The 18,664-nt window shown below is 34.1% G+C and overlaps 1 pseudogene; it reads right to left on the bottom strand.

The window, feature by feature from the left end:
- Positions 1-250: 250 nt before the first annotated feature.
- LOC132503428 (ubiquitin-like modifier-activating enzyme 5) lies at positions 251-15,207 on the bottom strand (annotated as a pseudogene).
- Positions 15,208-18,664: the final 3,457 nt, after the last annotated feature.

Raw genomic sequence — 18,664 nt, 5'->3', positions numbered from 1 at the left:
ATGTCTAATAATACCCATTATATTTCAACAAATTATGAGGTCATAATTATATAACTGTCTTAGGGGATTTTTTTCTAATTATCAGTGTTTAAAATATATAATTTTGGCTATTTTGCTTATTCCATGAAAAATTCAAGGAGAACATGTTCAGTAGGAATCTTGCCCAAACGAATATCTGAAATGTTACATTTGTTGTTGCTTTATGTTTACCTGGCAGGTGGATTCTTGAAACTAATGTGGTATTATGTTCTTAAAAGATGTTCTTGCCAATCTGAGCATCTGGTTTTGTAAACTCCGCTTCCAACAAAAATTTCTCAGGCTGAGATTTACTCTCAGGTGCACAACTGGTGTTCAGATAACTTCTAATGGAAACATATATTAAGGCTAAAGAATGAAGCACAAAAGGTTCACTGATTCAACCTGAGGGAAAATGATGTTCTTTGAATTTTCTAAGTATTATAGTGATTATTTAAATTTTAACACTCTATGCTTGCATTCCACAAATTCTATTCCATAGATCAGTAATTATGTGACATGACCAATGTGGAAAAAGTTCTATACCATTAACAAATATTTTTAGAAATATTTTATTCAATCGTTTCACTCTAGGAACATCAAAATAAGGGTTGATACAGTGAAGTCACTGAGATATTCTTAAATTCTGTCTAGTTGTTTGTAAAAGTATGTTTCTCACTTTGTTTTGACCATGAAATTATTTTCTCACCTTAGTATCCATTGTATTAGTTTCTTAGGGCTGCCGTAGAGAAGTACCATAACTGGATGTCTTAGAGCAATAAAAATGTATTATCTTACAGTTCTGTAGACTACAAATCTGAAATCAAGGTATTGGCAGGGACATGCTTCCTCTGAAACCTATCGAAAAAATATATTTTCTAGCCTCTTCCAGCTTTTATTAGTCCCAGACATTCCTTAGTTTGTGGCAGCATAATTCTAATCTCTGTCTCCATCTTCACATGTTCAAAATACCCGTTTTGGTCATACTGGATTATGGCTTAGCATAATACTCTCATTTCAGCTTGATTACTTTGATAAAGTAATAAAGTTTGGAAACACAGTCACATTCTGAGGTACTGGGGATTAGGATTTCAGCATATATTTGGGGGATGGGGTGCATAATCTAACCCATAACACCTATCTACATACTTTCTGAGGAATGCAATCTGGAACATATTATGCTACATAATTGCATCTCAACTATTGTAATGGGAATGTGTTGTATGACTTTTTAAAAAATTCTGAAGTTATAAAAACATCAGAGCCAAATACAAACAGATCAAGTTAATAATTGTTCCATAACTACAATTTATCTGATCTATCTCCATTTATGTCTACTCAATTACTAATACCATTACTAAAAATTACTCAAAATGTATTACCTGCTGATACTTGATTAGCAATATCTATGTAAAATATTATAGCAAACTATATCCCTTTGTATACCATATAAGTTTACAATATAAGGTTCACACTCAGTTGTTAACACTTGAGAATGTACATACATTTTAATCTTCATCTTGAGTCAAAGCCTCTCATACACTAGAATGTTGACATGTACATTGTGTCACTTATACATTGCCTGGTTGTCCGTTGATACTTTAGTTCATAATATCTTTTCCCATATACCTTTCAATCTATAGCAACATATGCAAACTGAAACCCCACTCACTATTCAATCCTTACTGAAATATTACTTCTCTCTTCAGCCTTTCTGAAGAGAGACTTCTAAGTAATAAGTAATCATTCCTCCTTCCTGCCCTGCCCACTGCCTTTCCCCTACACACATACCTCTTGGCAACCATTGATCTTTTAATTATCTATTTGTCTATTCTTTTACCAGTACCACATTGTCTGGATTATTGTAATTTTATAGTAAGTCTTGAAGACAGGTAGTATGAGTCCTCCAACTTTGTTCTTTTCCTTCAATATTGTGCTGGCTATTCTGAGTCTTTTGCCTCTCCATATAAACTTTAGAGTCAGTTTGTCCATATCCATAAAATAACTTGCTGGGATTTTACTGGGATTTCACTGAATCTATAAATTAATTTAGGAAGTACTGACATCTTGATAATATTGAGTCTTCCTATCCATGAACATGGACTATCTCTCCATTTATTTAGTTCTTTCTTTATTTCACTCATCAGAATTTTGTAGTCTGGGGCACAAAATTTTCTTACTACTGTAATTCCTTCAGATAAGTCAGGAACTGGACTTGAAGAATTTTTTGTTCTTTTTCTGAAACCTCAGATATCAGCTCAATACCTCCTCACTATCTTCATGTGTTATCTCTTCCAATCAGCTCCTTGTTTGGGCCATGCCATTATCTTTTTCTTATATTTTTCCTGGTACTTCCTATAATTTTTGTCATCTCACTTAGGGTTTGGCTTCATGAAAATGATAAGGGAAAAAATCCTGTGCTGAACTGTATCCAAGGTAGAAATTTATAGTGCCAAAATTTAACAAAAACATTAACACATTTTGTTCCAAGATTCCAGAAACCACTCCCAGATTGGTAGGAAGACTGGCTGCAAAATTTCTCTTTGTTTCAGAGTCTTTTAATCATTATTTGCAAAAACTGCAAATGGTGAAGGTAAAACAAGAATATTCTCCAGGAATTATAAACTGCATATGTTCTGAAAGTGCATTTTCACTGAACTCTATACATCTTTTCTCAAGTTCATTAAAAGCCCTATTTCTTGTTATCTGAGCTTTAAAATTGTTCTCAAACCTAAGAATTAGTTCAATAGGTTTTCCCTCTTCTAACTCACCATTACTTATTCTACCCACGAAAAACTGAAAATTTTTCAATGTGATGATATTGTTGTAAATTTCATAAAGAAAATCAGAATTAATAATTTTCAATCTATGTTCTGTTTATTTTCATTATATAGCTTTAAGATACTTAGTTAATAATCTTCTTCCTGTCCCTTGTACTCGAATTCTGGCATCTGATTCCTAAACTTTTCACCTTCTCTATCTTAAACAATTCTACTAACCTAATGAGTATCATTAGTTCCACCAGAACTAAAGTTATGCCTTCCCCCTCACCCACTGTTGCCCTATTTTATTCCTTCATCGTGAACAATGTTTTAATTTGGGTTCCCTAGAAGCAGATCCTTAGAAGAGGATTGGTGTGAAAGAGATTAATTTGAAGTGTTCCCAGGGGAAACTGGTAGGAGAGTGGGGAACTGGGACTGAGAAAGTAGGAAGTCCAAGTAAGGGTGCCCCACTAATCTATGTTTATGAATATTACTTTTGGCTCAATGATACAGGAGAAATTTGGAGATGGTATATGTTACAGTTCAGACTTTTCTTTATTAGTATACAAGAAACCTGAAATATTTGTATCTCTTCATCTTTCAGTCATTAGTTAAATGCTAGTTCTGGGGAGACATTAATTCCCAGACATTTTCAACTCTTCCTGCATGCAGGCAAATGGGTATGTGAAGCCCAACAACAAAGTGCAGCAAGTACTCCTCTTGGGAGTGAAAACACACTGGGATTAAGGCAAAGACTTCTTTAAGCTACCTCTCTTAGGATTCCATGCTATAATGATCCACTTATCTGTTTGAACACTCGTATTATAACATGGTCTATCTCTCTAGCAAAGTCTGCTTACATAAACCACCACCTGTGGCATGCTGCTATACCTTCTAGATATAATGCTCTGTCTTTAGATTTGAATTACCTAGTGTAGTGTGTATTAAAAATCCACTGATGGCAGAACTAATCTATTCCCCATACTAAACAATTAGCTTTCAAAGTCCAATCATATGGCCAGACATTTGTGCCCAGAATAGTATGTAACATCAAAATATAATAATAATGGGGGATTCTCTGGTGGCGCAGTGGTTGAGAGTCCATCTGCCAATGCAGGGGACACAGGTTCATGCCCCGGTCTGGGAAGATCTCATATGCTGCGGAGCAGCTGGGCCTGTGAGCCATGGCCGCTGAGCCTGCGCATCTGGAGCCTGTGCTCCACAATGGGAGATGCCACAACAGTGAGAGGCCTGCATACCACACACACACACACACACACACACACACACACACACACACAAAATAATAATAATAAATAAAAAATATATAATAATAATAATAATGCATTAATTTAATAATAATATAGTATTCTATGTTCATGGAGAGCACTAAATACCTGGCTTTCCTAAGGCGGAAAATATTCTAAACTCGAATCTTCTGATTTCTACTTTAGGTATGTTTACTCAAAACAAACTTTAATCCTTACTTTTAGGACAAATTTAAATTATATATATTTAAATATAAATATATGTAACCCTACATATATTCTTATATTAATACATATATACATATTCTTATAATATGTTCCCATTTTGCTGTTATTATTCTAATATTAACACATGTATACATATATTAATTCAAATAGTCATATATATGTGTGTATATATATATATATATATATATATATATATATATATGTATTTCACTCTATATATATTCTTCAAGTTAATCACTTAATTAACACTGACCTGAAAAGTGGTAATATTGTGGATCTAACTTGGTACAGATAGAAGACATTTTCACATACTGAGGTATGGGGAAGTTGTTCTGACTTACACATGATTTAACTTAAATTTTAGGCTAACCAAAACAGCTTCTTCATGGCCTATTAAACATTCATTATACATTGGTTTTAACCATTAAAGAAAACCAAGCATTTATAGATCAGAATGTAGTACTGTGGTTCAGGCATTCAAAATGGAGCTGGGTGGCCACTGTGGATATGGCTTCAGATATGTTCCTGTACTACTGAGAATTTGAATTTTCTGAACTGTATCAGACTCAAGGACATCACCAGCTGTTCTTAAAATAATATCTACTAATAGCTGCAGGATCCTTACTTCTTGCCAGCTCCAAATCTAACTATTAAAAAAACATTTTATGGGGCTTCCCTGGTGGCACAGTGGTTGAGAGTCCGCCTGCCGATGCAGGGGAAATGGGTTCGTGCCCCGGTCTGGGAAGATCCCACATGCCGTGGAGCGGCTGGGCCCATGAGCCATGGCTGCTGGGCCTGTGCATCCGGAGCCTGTGCTCCACAATGGGAGAGGCCACAACAGTGAGAGGCACACGTCCTGCAAAAAAAAAAAAAAAAACCCAAAAAAACAAAAAAAACATTTTATGTAATTTTGTGGGTTTTGCCTTTATAAGCCTCCTTCATTTTGTATTCCAGTGTAACACAATTAAAATGCTTCTTGAATCTGTGTCTCCCAGGCTATAGTACTCAGTTTGGCTCAGAAAAACTGTTTTCTATTCTTATTATAGATTGATTAATTATTTCCAATGACAGTGCTAACTACAAGACATAAATATATGATAATGTGAAAATATGTATTTTTATTTTTTTAAATTATTATTATTTTTTTGTGGTATGCGGGCCTCTCACTGTTGTGTCCTCTCCCGTTGCAGAGCACAGGCTCCAGATGCGCAGGCCCAGCAGCCATGGCTCACGGGCCCAGCCGCTCCGTGGCATGTGGGGTCTTCCCAGACTGGGGCACGAACCCATGTCCCCTGCATCAGCAGGCGGACTCTCAACCACTGCACCACTAGGGAAGCCCTGTATTTTTATTTTAAAGTTACTGTGTGATGTCAAAAAAAAATTCTTGCTTTAAAACACCATACTGATTAATTGGAGATGTAAAAATAAGCTAAATTTTAAAAATAGATAATTTCTTCTGCCATTTTTTTGAATGTCTGTAATTATTTTGTGAATAAGTGTTGTGAGGTACACAATTTTTAAAAAAATCTAATATAAGAGGTAGTTTTTCCTTAGAAACTAGATTTCTTATATAAACAATACTAAATTAAATTTTGTATAAAAGATGCAACCTTGTAATTTATAATAATAAATATATATTTGGTCTTCATCTCTGTTTCTGGCACAGAGATTCTAAAACCCTTATAATTTCCTAAGTGATGACAGCAAAACGTGTCTTTTGTTATTTAATGAGGTTACTTTTGGAAAGCACCTAAGGCTGTTGGCTGGTTGGCTGAAGAGTCAACCACGTGATTAAAGGATTGGAAATTTTAGTCTTCAGTCCCACCCTTCTGACCTCTGGGGACAGGGGTAGAGATGGAGGTTGGATCAATTACCCATAGCCAATGACTTAATCAATCATTATATAATGAAACCTCCACAAAACCCCAAAAGGATGGGGTCTGAGAGCTTCCAGGTTGGTGAACAAGTGGAGGTTTAGGGAGAGTGGCACTCAGAGGGAGCATGGAAGTTCCATGTCCTTTCCCCATACCTTGCCCTGTGCATCTCTTCCATCTGGCTATTCTTGAGTTATGTCCTCTTATAATAAACTAGTGATCTAGTTGGTAAAATATTTCTCTGAGTTCTATGAGCCATTCTAGCAAATTAATAGAACACAAGGAGAGGATTTATGGGAACCTCTGATTTATAGTTAGTTGGGCAGAAGCACAGGTAACAGCTGAAATGGTGGGGGTCGGGGGGCAGTCTTGTAAGACTGAATGCTTAACCTGTGGAATCTGATGCTATCTCCAAGTAAATAGTGTCACAATGAGTTAAATTATAAGACACTCAGCTGGTGTCAGAGCACTGCTTGTTGCATGTGTGGGGACTCCACCCATACATGTTGAAATCACGTCCAGGAATCCAAAAATAAAGGGTAAAACAATACTTCTTATACATTTGTAAGACAATTTAATGATAAAACAAACTTGAAAACAAGCAGAAATGGAATGCACACTAATTAAGGAATTGTATTATATTCTGCCTGCTTTCTACCCATCCAGAAAGAAAAAAGAACAAAATTTGCTGTTAACTCTTCAGTTCTAGTCATTGTTTTATATGCCAGTATACAGATAGAATATCCTAGAGTATTTCCTCAAATTTTGTAAAATAAAATATTTTAAAACTCTTCAAAAATGAATGGGACTTTAATTTCTTATGAATCAAATAGCTTTCCTACTGTACACAGAATTTTTAGGTGCCAGTTGAAATGTGAGTCACTCTACATGTATTCTTCAATTTAATCGACAATTACCTGAAAATTTGGTAACACTGTGGATTTATTTTAGTACTAATTGCAATAATTGAACCAACTACCCCTGACCCCCAAGGCAGACCAAGCATCCATTCATACTCCAATCATTTGTATACAAAGGTGGAATTAGGTAGTTCATTATTTTGATGGCCATACACCTCATTCTGCCCTGCACAGTTCTGATTTTGCTTGCTAATATCATCTTTTTTTTTTTTTTTTTTTTTTTTTTTTTGCAGTATGTGGGCCTCTCACTGTTGTGGCCTCTCCCATTGAGGAGCACAGGCTCCAGACGCGCAGGCCCAGCAGCCATGGCTTATGGGCACAGCCGCTCTGAGGCATGTGTGATCTTCCTGGACCGGTGCACAAACCTGCGTCCCCTGCATCAGCAGGCGGACTCTCAACCACTGCACCACCAGGGAAGCCCCTATCATCTTTCTTTTAATCTCGACTGTGGTCCCTTTTGAATGCTAAATCATACAGTAATTGTGGATTCCCCAAAAGCTGGTATGTGTACTTCAGGAAATAATTTTAATTTTTATTATGAAGGATATAGTAACTAAAAGAAATTGGAAAGAAATCAATAAATAAAGGAAAGATGCTTCTAGAGAAAAATATGCTGAAGATATAGAAAATAATTGATGGTCCAAAATCAACAAACACATAGAATTCAGGAAAAAAAATTGAAAACAATAAAATTTCTGAGATGGGAAGAAAGAAGCAAAAATAGGTATTTAATAGATAATCATGGGGTCACAAGTCATTAAGTTGAAGATTCTCCTACAGGATGATTTCACTGTTCTATATGCTGTAGGAGATATCAGTCTTTTTAAGTAATTAATCTAAGATACTTAAAAGCAATTAAGTTTTTTATAGCAAAGTTAAGTAATAAGAAATGGAGTTAAGACAAATAAAAATAAGGATATTGAGGATCCATTTAAAATTTAATACTATGTATATTTGTAGTTGCAAAAATGTGCACAATTTTGTGATTTCTTGCAGTCGTACTTACCCACTGTGTGGGTATGGGGAAGCTAAACGTTTAGATTGATTCAGGATTGTAGACACAAAAGGACAGAGGATGGAAGACCTTGAGAAAGCTCATGAGAGAGTAATTAACAAATTATACCATCAATTCATCGTTAGATAAGAAAGACCGTAAAAATAGGAGGGAGAGTACTTATAAACCAGAAGAAAATGAAACCATAATAAGAGGTGGATAGGATGAGAGCAGAGAGTGGTTGAAGTTGAAACAAGGGAGGTGGTAGAAAGGGCAAGACAGGAAATTGTTGTCACAGAAGAGGAATTAAGGCTGTGACATCAAGCAATCCCTATATAAGACAATGCCCAGTTGCAGTCTTTGCACTTGTTCTAATAATTGGCAGTTGAAATGTTTAGCCTTTAATAATCCTTATAATTCTGATATTATTTTAGAATTGTATTCTCTGCAGGGGATAAGGCAGTATTTGAGTGACGAAGTTATGTGAAAAATGTTGTTTGTAGACCTGGGAAAACTTACACTGTTTCCAGGCTGACACATTCTTGTAGAATTCTTTTCCTTAAGCTATAAAAAAAACACCTGTGTTTGTATTGTTCCCTATGATATGAGGGTTGGCCCAGGTACCGTCTAACCCAAGAGTTCCTACATTTTCTGGTTTGGATGGAGTCTTCTGTGGTTGAAGTGATGATGTCTAATTGGGCAATTATTTTTTTCTGCAAAGGGGCCACACATCTAAACTAAGAACTAAAACCACCCTGAGGACAAGGCCAGGACAACCTGACTTTCATCATCACATTAAGTCATTTTCCATCTGCTCACTGGCTTGTTTATTCTCTCTCTCTCTCTCTCTCTCTGTCTTGCTCTCCGTCTCTCTCTCCCACACCACTTTTATATCCATACATTACCATCTATCCAAGGTCTTACTCATTTCTAAAGATTTCCCAATTTCTCCTTCCTCTTATTGAATTTTTTGAATTTTTTGTGTTATTTTCCACCATTCATTTTGCTTCTTAACTCTGTATTTTCTATAGAGATATTGTTTCTTTTTCTCAGTGTGCTTTATTATTCTTGGAGATAAAGGACTCCTACTTACTGTGTAGCACCTATCAGAGAAGATTATTAATAAATGCTTTTAGAATTGAATTGACTTATCAAGAGGATTCTTCAGTAAGTTGGGGCATGGGAGATGTACAAGGAAGCAAGGCTGCATCTTTAGAGACTACCTTGGTCACCATCCCTTCATCATCTCCTGTGTTATTCTAGCAGTTTTATAAATTATTTATCTGCACTGATGTTCTGTGAAGACAACAGGGAGGAATTCATTATGCTTTCAAGGCAGCACATAGTACTAAATGTGGTTACAAGTCACCAATTTTTCCATTATTCTTGGGAGCCCTTAATTGCACACACTATTAGTATTGTTTCTTTTCAGGCAATAGAAAAATGAGTCTTCATAAATGCTAAGCATATCATTCCATAAATGTGCAAATTGTATATGCTGCTTAATGTAGTGTTGCTGATGTGGCCCAATTGCATTTATGACATGCATATCCTTTACTCACTAACGAGGCTGGCGGAATCCATGAGCATGTGTTTCTAATGCTTTTTACTGCCCTTACAGTATGAATAGGGTCATGGCCTTGATGAGGTTTCTTTCTTCAAAACAAAAACCTGGTTTTTCAACATATAAAGGTTAAAAGGAGACATTTTTACACAAATTTTTACTGAATTTAAAACTTCTGTTTTTTTTTATTGGAAAGTTAATAGTAATTTGAAAAAAGAATTTAAATCTGTCAATATGCATTCATGACCAGCTAGTTTATAATTAGTAATAATTCCTATACATCTGAGTCTCTTATGCATGTTCACCAAATAACAACTTAATTGTAAAATCCACCAGGAATGCTGTTAATATTAAACAGCCAAGATAACAGTATTTCAAGAAAGATGTTTTCACTCACATCATAATTATCACCAATTTCACTAAATATATGGTAATATGCATTTCTAATGACATTCTTATTTTCCTAAGAAATTAAGGTCAAGAGAATATAAAGTCATAGTAAATATTTTTAAATATAATTCCTAAAATCTAAGTTCTGTATGAAACTTATGCCAACACTAGATTATCCATGCACCTGATACTCCATAAACATGTGCTGCCTTGCTGACTGACCACAGGCACTTGGGATAAATCTTAATAATGTCTGGAAGCAGCTGGTCATAAAACATATATAAATTATTGAAATGTCTGAAGGGTAAACTCATTTTCCAATAAAATGGAGAGTGTTCATATAAAAAGTAAAATAAGTGATAATTTAAAGTCATTTCTTTGCCTTCCAAAACTATGGAAATTCAATGAAAAACCTGGAGAGGTATTTCAGGTGAAAAAAATGAGAATGCTCCTGAGATTTGTAAAAAAGGTATTTCTTCTTTAGAAACCACTCCTTTTTACTTGGGAGAAAAGACACTTGTCTGCTTTTAGTTATAAAATATGCCCTCTGCCATTCCTTTTAAAAGGCATTGAGTGTCCCTGCTTTTCAACCTCATCCACAGGAACTACTAGAAAGTATTACTGTGATGAAAATAAATGTTTTTTTTTCCTCAGAAATAAACTCATTGAATGCATGTCTTGTTTATTACTGAGCGGTGAGCTTCTTTATGGATATAAATTTACTTCATGAGTAGGAAAAAGAGACGTTTTGATGCTCACATAATAATATAGCACAACATTCACAGTACCTAGTGAAATGACTTGAATGATAGAGCTATATGCAATTTTGTTAATTCACAGCAAGCTTAGGCCTAAATCATAATTGATAATAACCATGATGTGGCACTGCAAACATTTATGGATGTTTCCACATTTGTATCAATTTTAAACAAATGTAAGTATGTAATGAATTATTTCTACTCTGCATTGATTGCTATGGAGATAATTTAGAAGATAGATGTTTGATATTAAGGGGAAATTTTGAATGAAACTAAATATCTAAGAGCAAGTTATTCCTTGGGACATACCAATTGTCATTTTAACCAAATGTCTGAGCTGATCAATTTGTTTTCAACCAAAACTTGCTCCAGCCTAACAATATTCAGACCACTATGACTAGAGTCTTATAAATAACACTGCTTATCTCACTCAATCGTGGTAGAAATAGTGGATCTTATACTGTGAGATGAGAACAGATGAGAAGTCTGCAATTCACCCATAAGCAAGTAACAGGAAGGCTACCTGGTGAGGGTGTGTGAAGTAGTGAAAGTACAAGTGGAAACCAGTAGGCTTGTGCTGGATCATGTTTTGCCACTAATACTAATGTGGCCTTAGAAAAATCACACTTTTCTTCTTTGGGTTTCAGTTTTCTCATCTTTTATATCTGTGGATCTCTGACCTTTTTTATTGACTCTGACTTTTTATTGACTCTCTGACTTTTATATTGTACAGAAATCAAAACGTGAAATTCATTGACTAGAACATACATTATATACATATATGTTACATCTATACTTAATGTCATAACTCTAGACTAGGAAATATTAATACATAAATCAAAATATTGGCCCTAATGATAGACTTTAGGCCAAGGAAAGAATACAGAGACTACTCTTCTGTATTGTACCTTAATTTCACTTTTAACTGCTTTAAACATGTATGACAATTTATGGCTTCTTGGGTAATCTCTCTTCTTCACCTTCTAAATTTTCAGTTGTAGACATGACAAATGTTAAAAGGAGGTATTTTCAAACAGATTTTACTGAAAAAACTTTAATGTTTTAATGTTTAATAGTCGGCCACTCTTACCTATGGTTTACCCACCAGCAAAGATCTAGGAGAAGTCCAGCTACTGAACTGTAGCCGTAGTGTTTTCAATAAAGCATATGAGCCAAAAAGGGCAACTGAGATATTATAGGTTGATAAGCAAGAAATAACTCATGGGAAAATAAGTTTTAACTTTTATAGTCCTGAGAGGTCATTGGCAATTTATTTTTGAGTCTAATTCTAGTTAATAGAAGAGCCATGATAGATAAAAATATTTTTAGTTGTAATCTAATTTTCTTGATTCTTTCCCATAACATCTATAACTGTTTTAAGGAATAAAAATTAGCTTAGATAATACTACAGTATATTATTTTATAAAGAATTGACCATACGAAGATTTCATATGTAATTGAAGATATACTGACACATGTTTAGAGGCAATGACTTATTAAGAAGTATACTTTAGGTCCCAAATTTCATTGTTTTTTCCATCTAAAGATATTTATCTTTTCCAGGTCAGTCATAGGAATGTAGTTGAACCTTATAAACATATCTTAATAACTAATATTTAAGGATCAAATAAATATCAGACCCTGAAAATAAGTCCATAACTAGGATAGCCAGAATCATATGTACATAGAGAAATGAGGGTTATTCTTTCACAGTGGTGATCCTATTCAGTACATTTTTGGTTTCTGAGATAAGTATCTCTTTGCTTGTTAAATATCCTCCAACCAGAATTTTTCCCCAAAGACTCACTTTCAATACACACAAAACAATAATGTTTTATACCAGTTAATCAGTCCAAAGATATCTTCTGATCTATGGTAATTTTTCTGGGAATTTAGAATTGTGACTAAGGAATTTAATTTTCAATATGTGTTTGCCTTTTAAAGAGAGAAGATGTAAGACTGTACTGTCATCATGTGCATTTAGAAACAGAAAAGCAAGTGCACAGAGTCAGGGAAGAATGAAGCAGATGCTGAAAGAGGAGCAGAAATGAAAGATGGCAAGAGTTGTCCCTCCTCTGGTTTCATGTATTCTCCCTGCATTCCCATAATAAACTTGAATATCTTTTGCTTAAGCTAGTTTCAATTGGTTTCTCTAAATTATGAACAATTTTCCTTAATAAGTGGAGTTTCTAACTAAAATTAATAATGGTGATTTAGAACTTTATGTCATTGGAATAGAGTTACTTAGAGGATCCAAGCACCAAAGGAAACTGTGTAGTCCAATCTCCTTTATCCCATAGGCCAATCAACTAAGGTACATCTTAAAAGAGGTCTAATTGGTTAATCCTATGGAGAACAAAATCAATATTCAGTTCCACTTAAAGTCCGCAAAGAAGAACATTCTTTTGGCCTAGGTATCCTTCCTCAATGGGTATTGTAGGGATGCCTCCTTTTGGACAAAGGTTTGGATAGATATGGTCCACAATTTTAATTTCTTTTTTACAGAGAAAGCAAAAAGAGTTGATTTGTTCTCAAAATATCATTCAAATAAGTAAGATATGCACTACAACCTGCCAAACCAGTTACTGAAAGACCATTTACTATTGTGATTTCTCCCCAATCCTTTTTCCTGAAAATTTTCAGTAGTTCATGTCACAAAAGTTATACCAGAAGTAATAGTTTATTCATGCACTTATTTATTCTAAAGCTAAAAATCTATGCTGTTTAATTTGTTCAATGAGACAATAATTGAGTATACTAAATACTCAATATTAGTGCCAGTAGTTAGAGTGTTGTGACATTGATATTTCACTTATTTTCAATACATTTTAGTTCATAAACAGACATCGCTTTCTTTCCTTATGTCTAAAAGCAGAGTTTTGAGACATTCTTAATTGGATAGCCACTAACAAAACAGAAATACAATACAATTAGCTTCTGTACTGTATGGATTAAACAAAGTAGTTAAAAGAAATCTGTTAATCCAACCTAAAGCTGGAAGAAAAAATAAGAAAAGAAAGAAAACAGCTCACAGTATGATATTACTAATAATTACGTATATGTGTATATGTGTGCATGCAAATGTGTGTATAAAATCACTACAATAAATGTGAATGTAATAAATCATTAATAATATTATAAAAGCTAATTTTATTCTAAGTACTTTACATAAACTAGTCACTATTCTAAAGGCTTTACATATATTAAATTTTTTACTTCTCCAAGCAAACTCATCATATAAGTACTATAATTATTCTTATTTCACAAAAAGGAAGCCACAGTCTAGATAATTTAATTAAATTTGTCCAAGGTCACAAAACTGAATCGAGAGAACATTTTGTTGATTACCATTCTATTCTGTCTCATAAAAATATAGACAATCATAGGTTAGATAAAAACAATATCCATTGATGGTCACTTAGGTTATTTCTATATCTTGGCTATTGTGAATAATGCTGCAATAAACATGGGAGTGTGGTATATTTATACAATGGAATACTATTTGGCCATGAGAAAAAAGGAAATTCTTCCATTTGCAACAACATAGATGGATCTTGAGGACATTATGATATGTGAGATAAATCAGACAATGAAAGACAAATACTATATGATATCTCTTATATGTGACATCTAAAAAAACCTGAAATTGTAAAAGCAGAGAGTAAAATGATGGTTACCAGGAGTTGGGGCATGGGGGTTATGGGAGAGATGTTGTTTAAGGGTACATACTTGCAACCAGTAGATAAATAAGTCCTAGACACTTAATAAACAGTAGTGATTATAGACAACCAACCTATATTATCAACATTAAACTTTCTAAGAGATTAGGTTTTAACTGTTCTCAAGACAAGAAAAACTGACAATTATATGAAGCAATACAAGTGTTAGCTAATGCCACTATGGTAATCATACCACAATATAAATGTATCAAATCAATGTTGTACATCTTAAACTTACAGTGTTGTATGTCAAATATAACTCAATTAAAACAGACAAACAAGCAGCAAGGTGCTCTTTAAAAGATACACATAAAACAAAATTACCTATACTATATCAAAATAAGAGATGGGGGCTTCCCTGGTGGTGCAGTGGTAGAGAGTCTGCCTGCTGATGCAGGGGACACAGGTTCGTGCCCTGGTCTGGGAAGATCCCACATGCTGCGGAGCAGCTGGGCCCGTGAGCCATGGCCGCTGAGCCTGCGCGTCCGGAGCCTGTGCTCCACAACGGGAGAGGCCACAGCAGTGAGAGGCCCGCGTACTGTAAATAAATAAATAAATAAATAAATAAATAAAGAGATGGAAGAAAATACGCCTAGTAAATACTAATAGAAATCTGCTTCAGCAGATTTAACAGACTCTAGTAGCTTTCAGTACCAAATGGATCAAAACTCAAATTTAATCCTCTGCATGGCTTAAACTCTTCCTCTAACGCCATTTTATTCCACATTTCCCATTGCTCACTCTAGCCAGGTAGCCTTTCCATTACTGAAATTTTCTTTTAATCCTACCTTCCCCAGACCTGGAAGAACCTGTGGTTACTTCCTGGAGAACTATTTGCCAGTAACCAACATGACTTAATCTCTCACGCACTCTCAGGACTCTATGCCAAAGCATAACCTTGATCAAAGCAGCTTGCCATCACACGCTATCTCTTTACCTAGCTTTATTTTTCCTTATATCAGATGTCACTACCCAATATTAAAGAGTAATCAGTTTTAATGTTCATTGTTCACCCCAGTAAAAGGTAAGTTAATGTAAGCTAATCCTCCTTTTTCAAAATAACATTTGCACAAATATAGAAATAAAAAGTGTTTATAACAGCAAAAAGAAAAATACACACTATGATGTTAGTAAAGTTACTACCAGAGATATTTTTAAATAATGCTAATAATTAAAAGGAGAAATTGCAAATCCACAATCACAGCAGGAGATTTTCATGCATCTGTCTCAGAGACTGATAAAGAAGTTGAAAGTGAGTAAAGTAATAGAACAGTAGTATAAAAAAAATCACATAAAATGATTTGTTAGATAAAGCCTTGCAATTTTAGTGAGGCAATATGAGTTGAACAGAAAAACTTAAAATTTTGATTTTATGTCTGTGTATGAATTCATTGACACATAGACAAACAGACTGATCCTATTCCTGAAAAATAGATGATGCATATTCTCTTCATGCATGTGTAAAAATTCACAAAGGATTTTCAAACAAAAAAATCCTAAAATGGGTCTTTTTATGCAAATCTCATTCTCAGAGTATAATATAATAAAGTTATTAACTAACAATAAAATAATATCCCAATCTCTGTCTCAATACACTTAGAAGTTAAGAACACATATTTCATATGTCTTGTAATTCAAAAATCTGTACCACACTATTTTTGTGGTAAGTGTCCTGCACTGCTGTTTAATCAAATTTCTACTTTTATTTCTGCCACATGTGGTATGTAGCTTCTTGTACAGTGGAATCGCTTTTAACCAACATTGGTTGTTGTTCCATTTAAGTGCTTTTCATACTAATTATGGTATTTATGTTCTGGACACAGTCACAATTACAGATTAAAAGCCCAATATATGAATAAATGACATGATAATAAAAGATCTGATTTTTTTTGGAGGAAAAAAATTGCAGCATATCATCTTGAAGTGATACAGTTCTTGTGAAATCTCTTAAGTGTGTTTATTTTCACATCCCTCAGTAAACTGTGCAGAATAGAAAGAAGTGCATAAGGAATAAAAATGACACCTATATTTAATAGGTACCTCTCTGCTAGTGCTGCCCTCTTAACACAAGAAGATGGATGTGGCACTGAGGTCTAACTTTATTATTTTCTAATCAATATTTTCAGTTAGTAAAGCGGAATTGAGGAATAAAAAAATAACTCTTAGGTCTCAACTATTTCTCATCTGAGAGTCTCTCTTGTCCTGTTAATTGGACATCAAAATAATATACTCTTTTTTCCATCTAACTCCCTTATAAAGGCTTAAACAATACCATGTATTATGATCTTTAGATCAATAATTTAAAAATAATCTAAGCAACATAATATTGAATTGAATATTATTCTAAAATCAATACCTGATGTAGTTGAATACTGTAAAACAAGTAGTTTTCTTTTGGGGTGGAGCTTAGCAACAATTGTTTTAGCTTTCAGGAGAGAAGAAAACTAACTAAGGGTGATTCTTGATTGTTTAACAAGTTACTGAAGTCTTTGCGGAAGGTGTTTCCCCACTGTTCTTAAGTCAATGAAAGTTTAGGACTCCCACGGAAACACACACACACACACACAATTTTCAGACTTTTTCATTCTGTGATGAAATCCAGACCTATCATGGATCCTAGATTAGGGTCCTTGTTAGATGTGGTCTCATGTCAATAACATGTGCCTCTTTTGTCTTAATAATTGCCTCAAAAATAATAAAACATTCATTGCTAGTTTTACCACTAATTCCTAACAAGACCATTCAAATAATCATGTCTAACATAAAAAGAGTGCTAGTTTGTGAACTTGGGTGGGAGGGTTTCAAATTGTGGAGCGCAAATTGCATTTCACAATAAGAGATCATAGTGAAAGGAACTACAGAAATGATGGTAATAAAAAAAATTAGATGAATGGAAAGCTTGAAATTAACAATTGAATGCAGTCACCCTATTGTATCTTTGGTCTACGATGTAAATTCAAATGTGTAAAACAAAGGTTTGGCAAAGGTTTACTGATAAAAAATCTTTGATAAAAAAAATCAAAGATATTGAACAGGAAAATCTCAATTTGGGGAAACAATCCCTGGTTTATTGGTAGATTTTTTTTTTTCCTTTGGAGACTTAAGAATTAAAAATTTAACTCGGGCTTCCCTGGTGGCGCAGTGGTTGAGAGTCCGCCTGCCGATGCAGGGGATACGGGTTCGTGCCCCGGTCTGGGAAGATCCCACATGCCGTGGAGAGGCTGGGCCCGTGAGCCATGGCCGCTGGGCCTGTGCGTCCGGAGCCTGTGCTCCGCAATGGGGGAGGCCACAACAGTGAGAGGCCCGCGTACAGCAAAAAAAAAAAAAAAAAAAAAAAATTTAACTAATTTAGGGTGTATATGTGTTTGTGTGTGTGTGTAGTATTTTCTAGTGTATATAAATGTATTTTTATCCATTTGCTTATTTTTAGGAATGCATTATATTGTCTATAAGATGACTCTTCAGAACTCAAAGTAATTGTAAAATATATTTACATACAATGAGTTATTTTAGGATATACATCTTCTCTTTGAAATTAATTGTGTTGAAAAATAATAGGCATGGTTCTAATTTTAAAGTTATTGTGTACTTGGTATATCCTCTATTATCTGAGTTCAATGTTTTAACTGATACAAAATTTATTATTATTGTAATAATTACTTCATCACCCTTAACTGAAATTTAAGGATTTACATATTTAGTCTTTGGGTACTGATATCAGGACTTATTTTCTATAGAATTAACTATCACCCAATACTTCCACCTCTCTTTGTTTTTGGTAGTTGGAATATCAATTACTTCTGGACATACTGATTGCCTCCAGAGTGAGTGTTTAAGTTTTTACTTTTTAGGTTTTTAAAAAATCTCATTAAGAATTACTTCTGATGGATAAAAATTATGATTTTGAGAAAAAAGAGTAAAAATGGAAATTATTAGTGAGCTTTCAATTGCTAAAATAATTACATGCAATAAAATGTTTATTATTCTGTATAATACCCAGATAACACAGGATGATTTAGTGAAATCCAACCTAACAGCAATAAAGTATGACTGAACAAAGCAAAAGCAAGTCATTATTCTGAAAGTGAAAATGTTTACTCCCTTGATAAAAAAAGATGGCATTTATAATTTTTCAGTTTCAAATGATAATATCAGATTCAGCATACTAATTA

Source organism: Mesoplodon densirostris, chromosome 2 (genome assembly GCF_025265405.1).
Source record: "Mesoplodon densirostris isolate mMesDen1 chromosome 2, mMesDen1 primary haplotype, whole genome shotgun sequence".
Lineage (NCBI taxonomy): Eukaryota > Metazoa > Chordata > Mammalia > Artiodactyla > Ziphiidae > Mesoplodon > Mesoplodon densirostris.
Note: the sequence above shows the minus strand (reverse complement) of the source record. Positions and strands in the feature narration are given on the sequence as shown.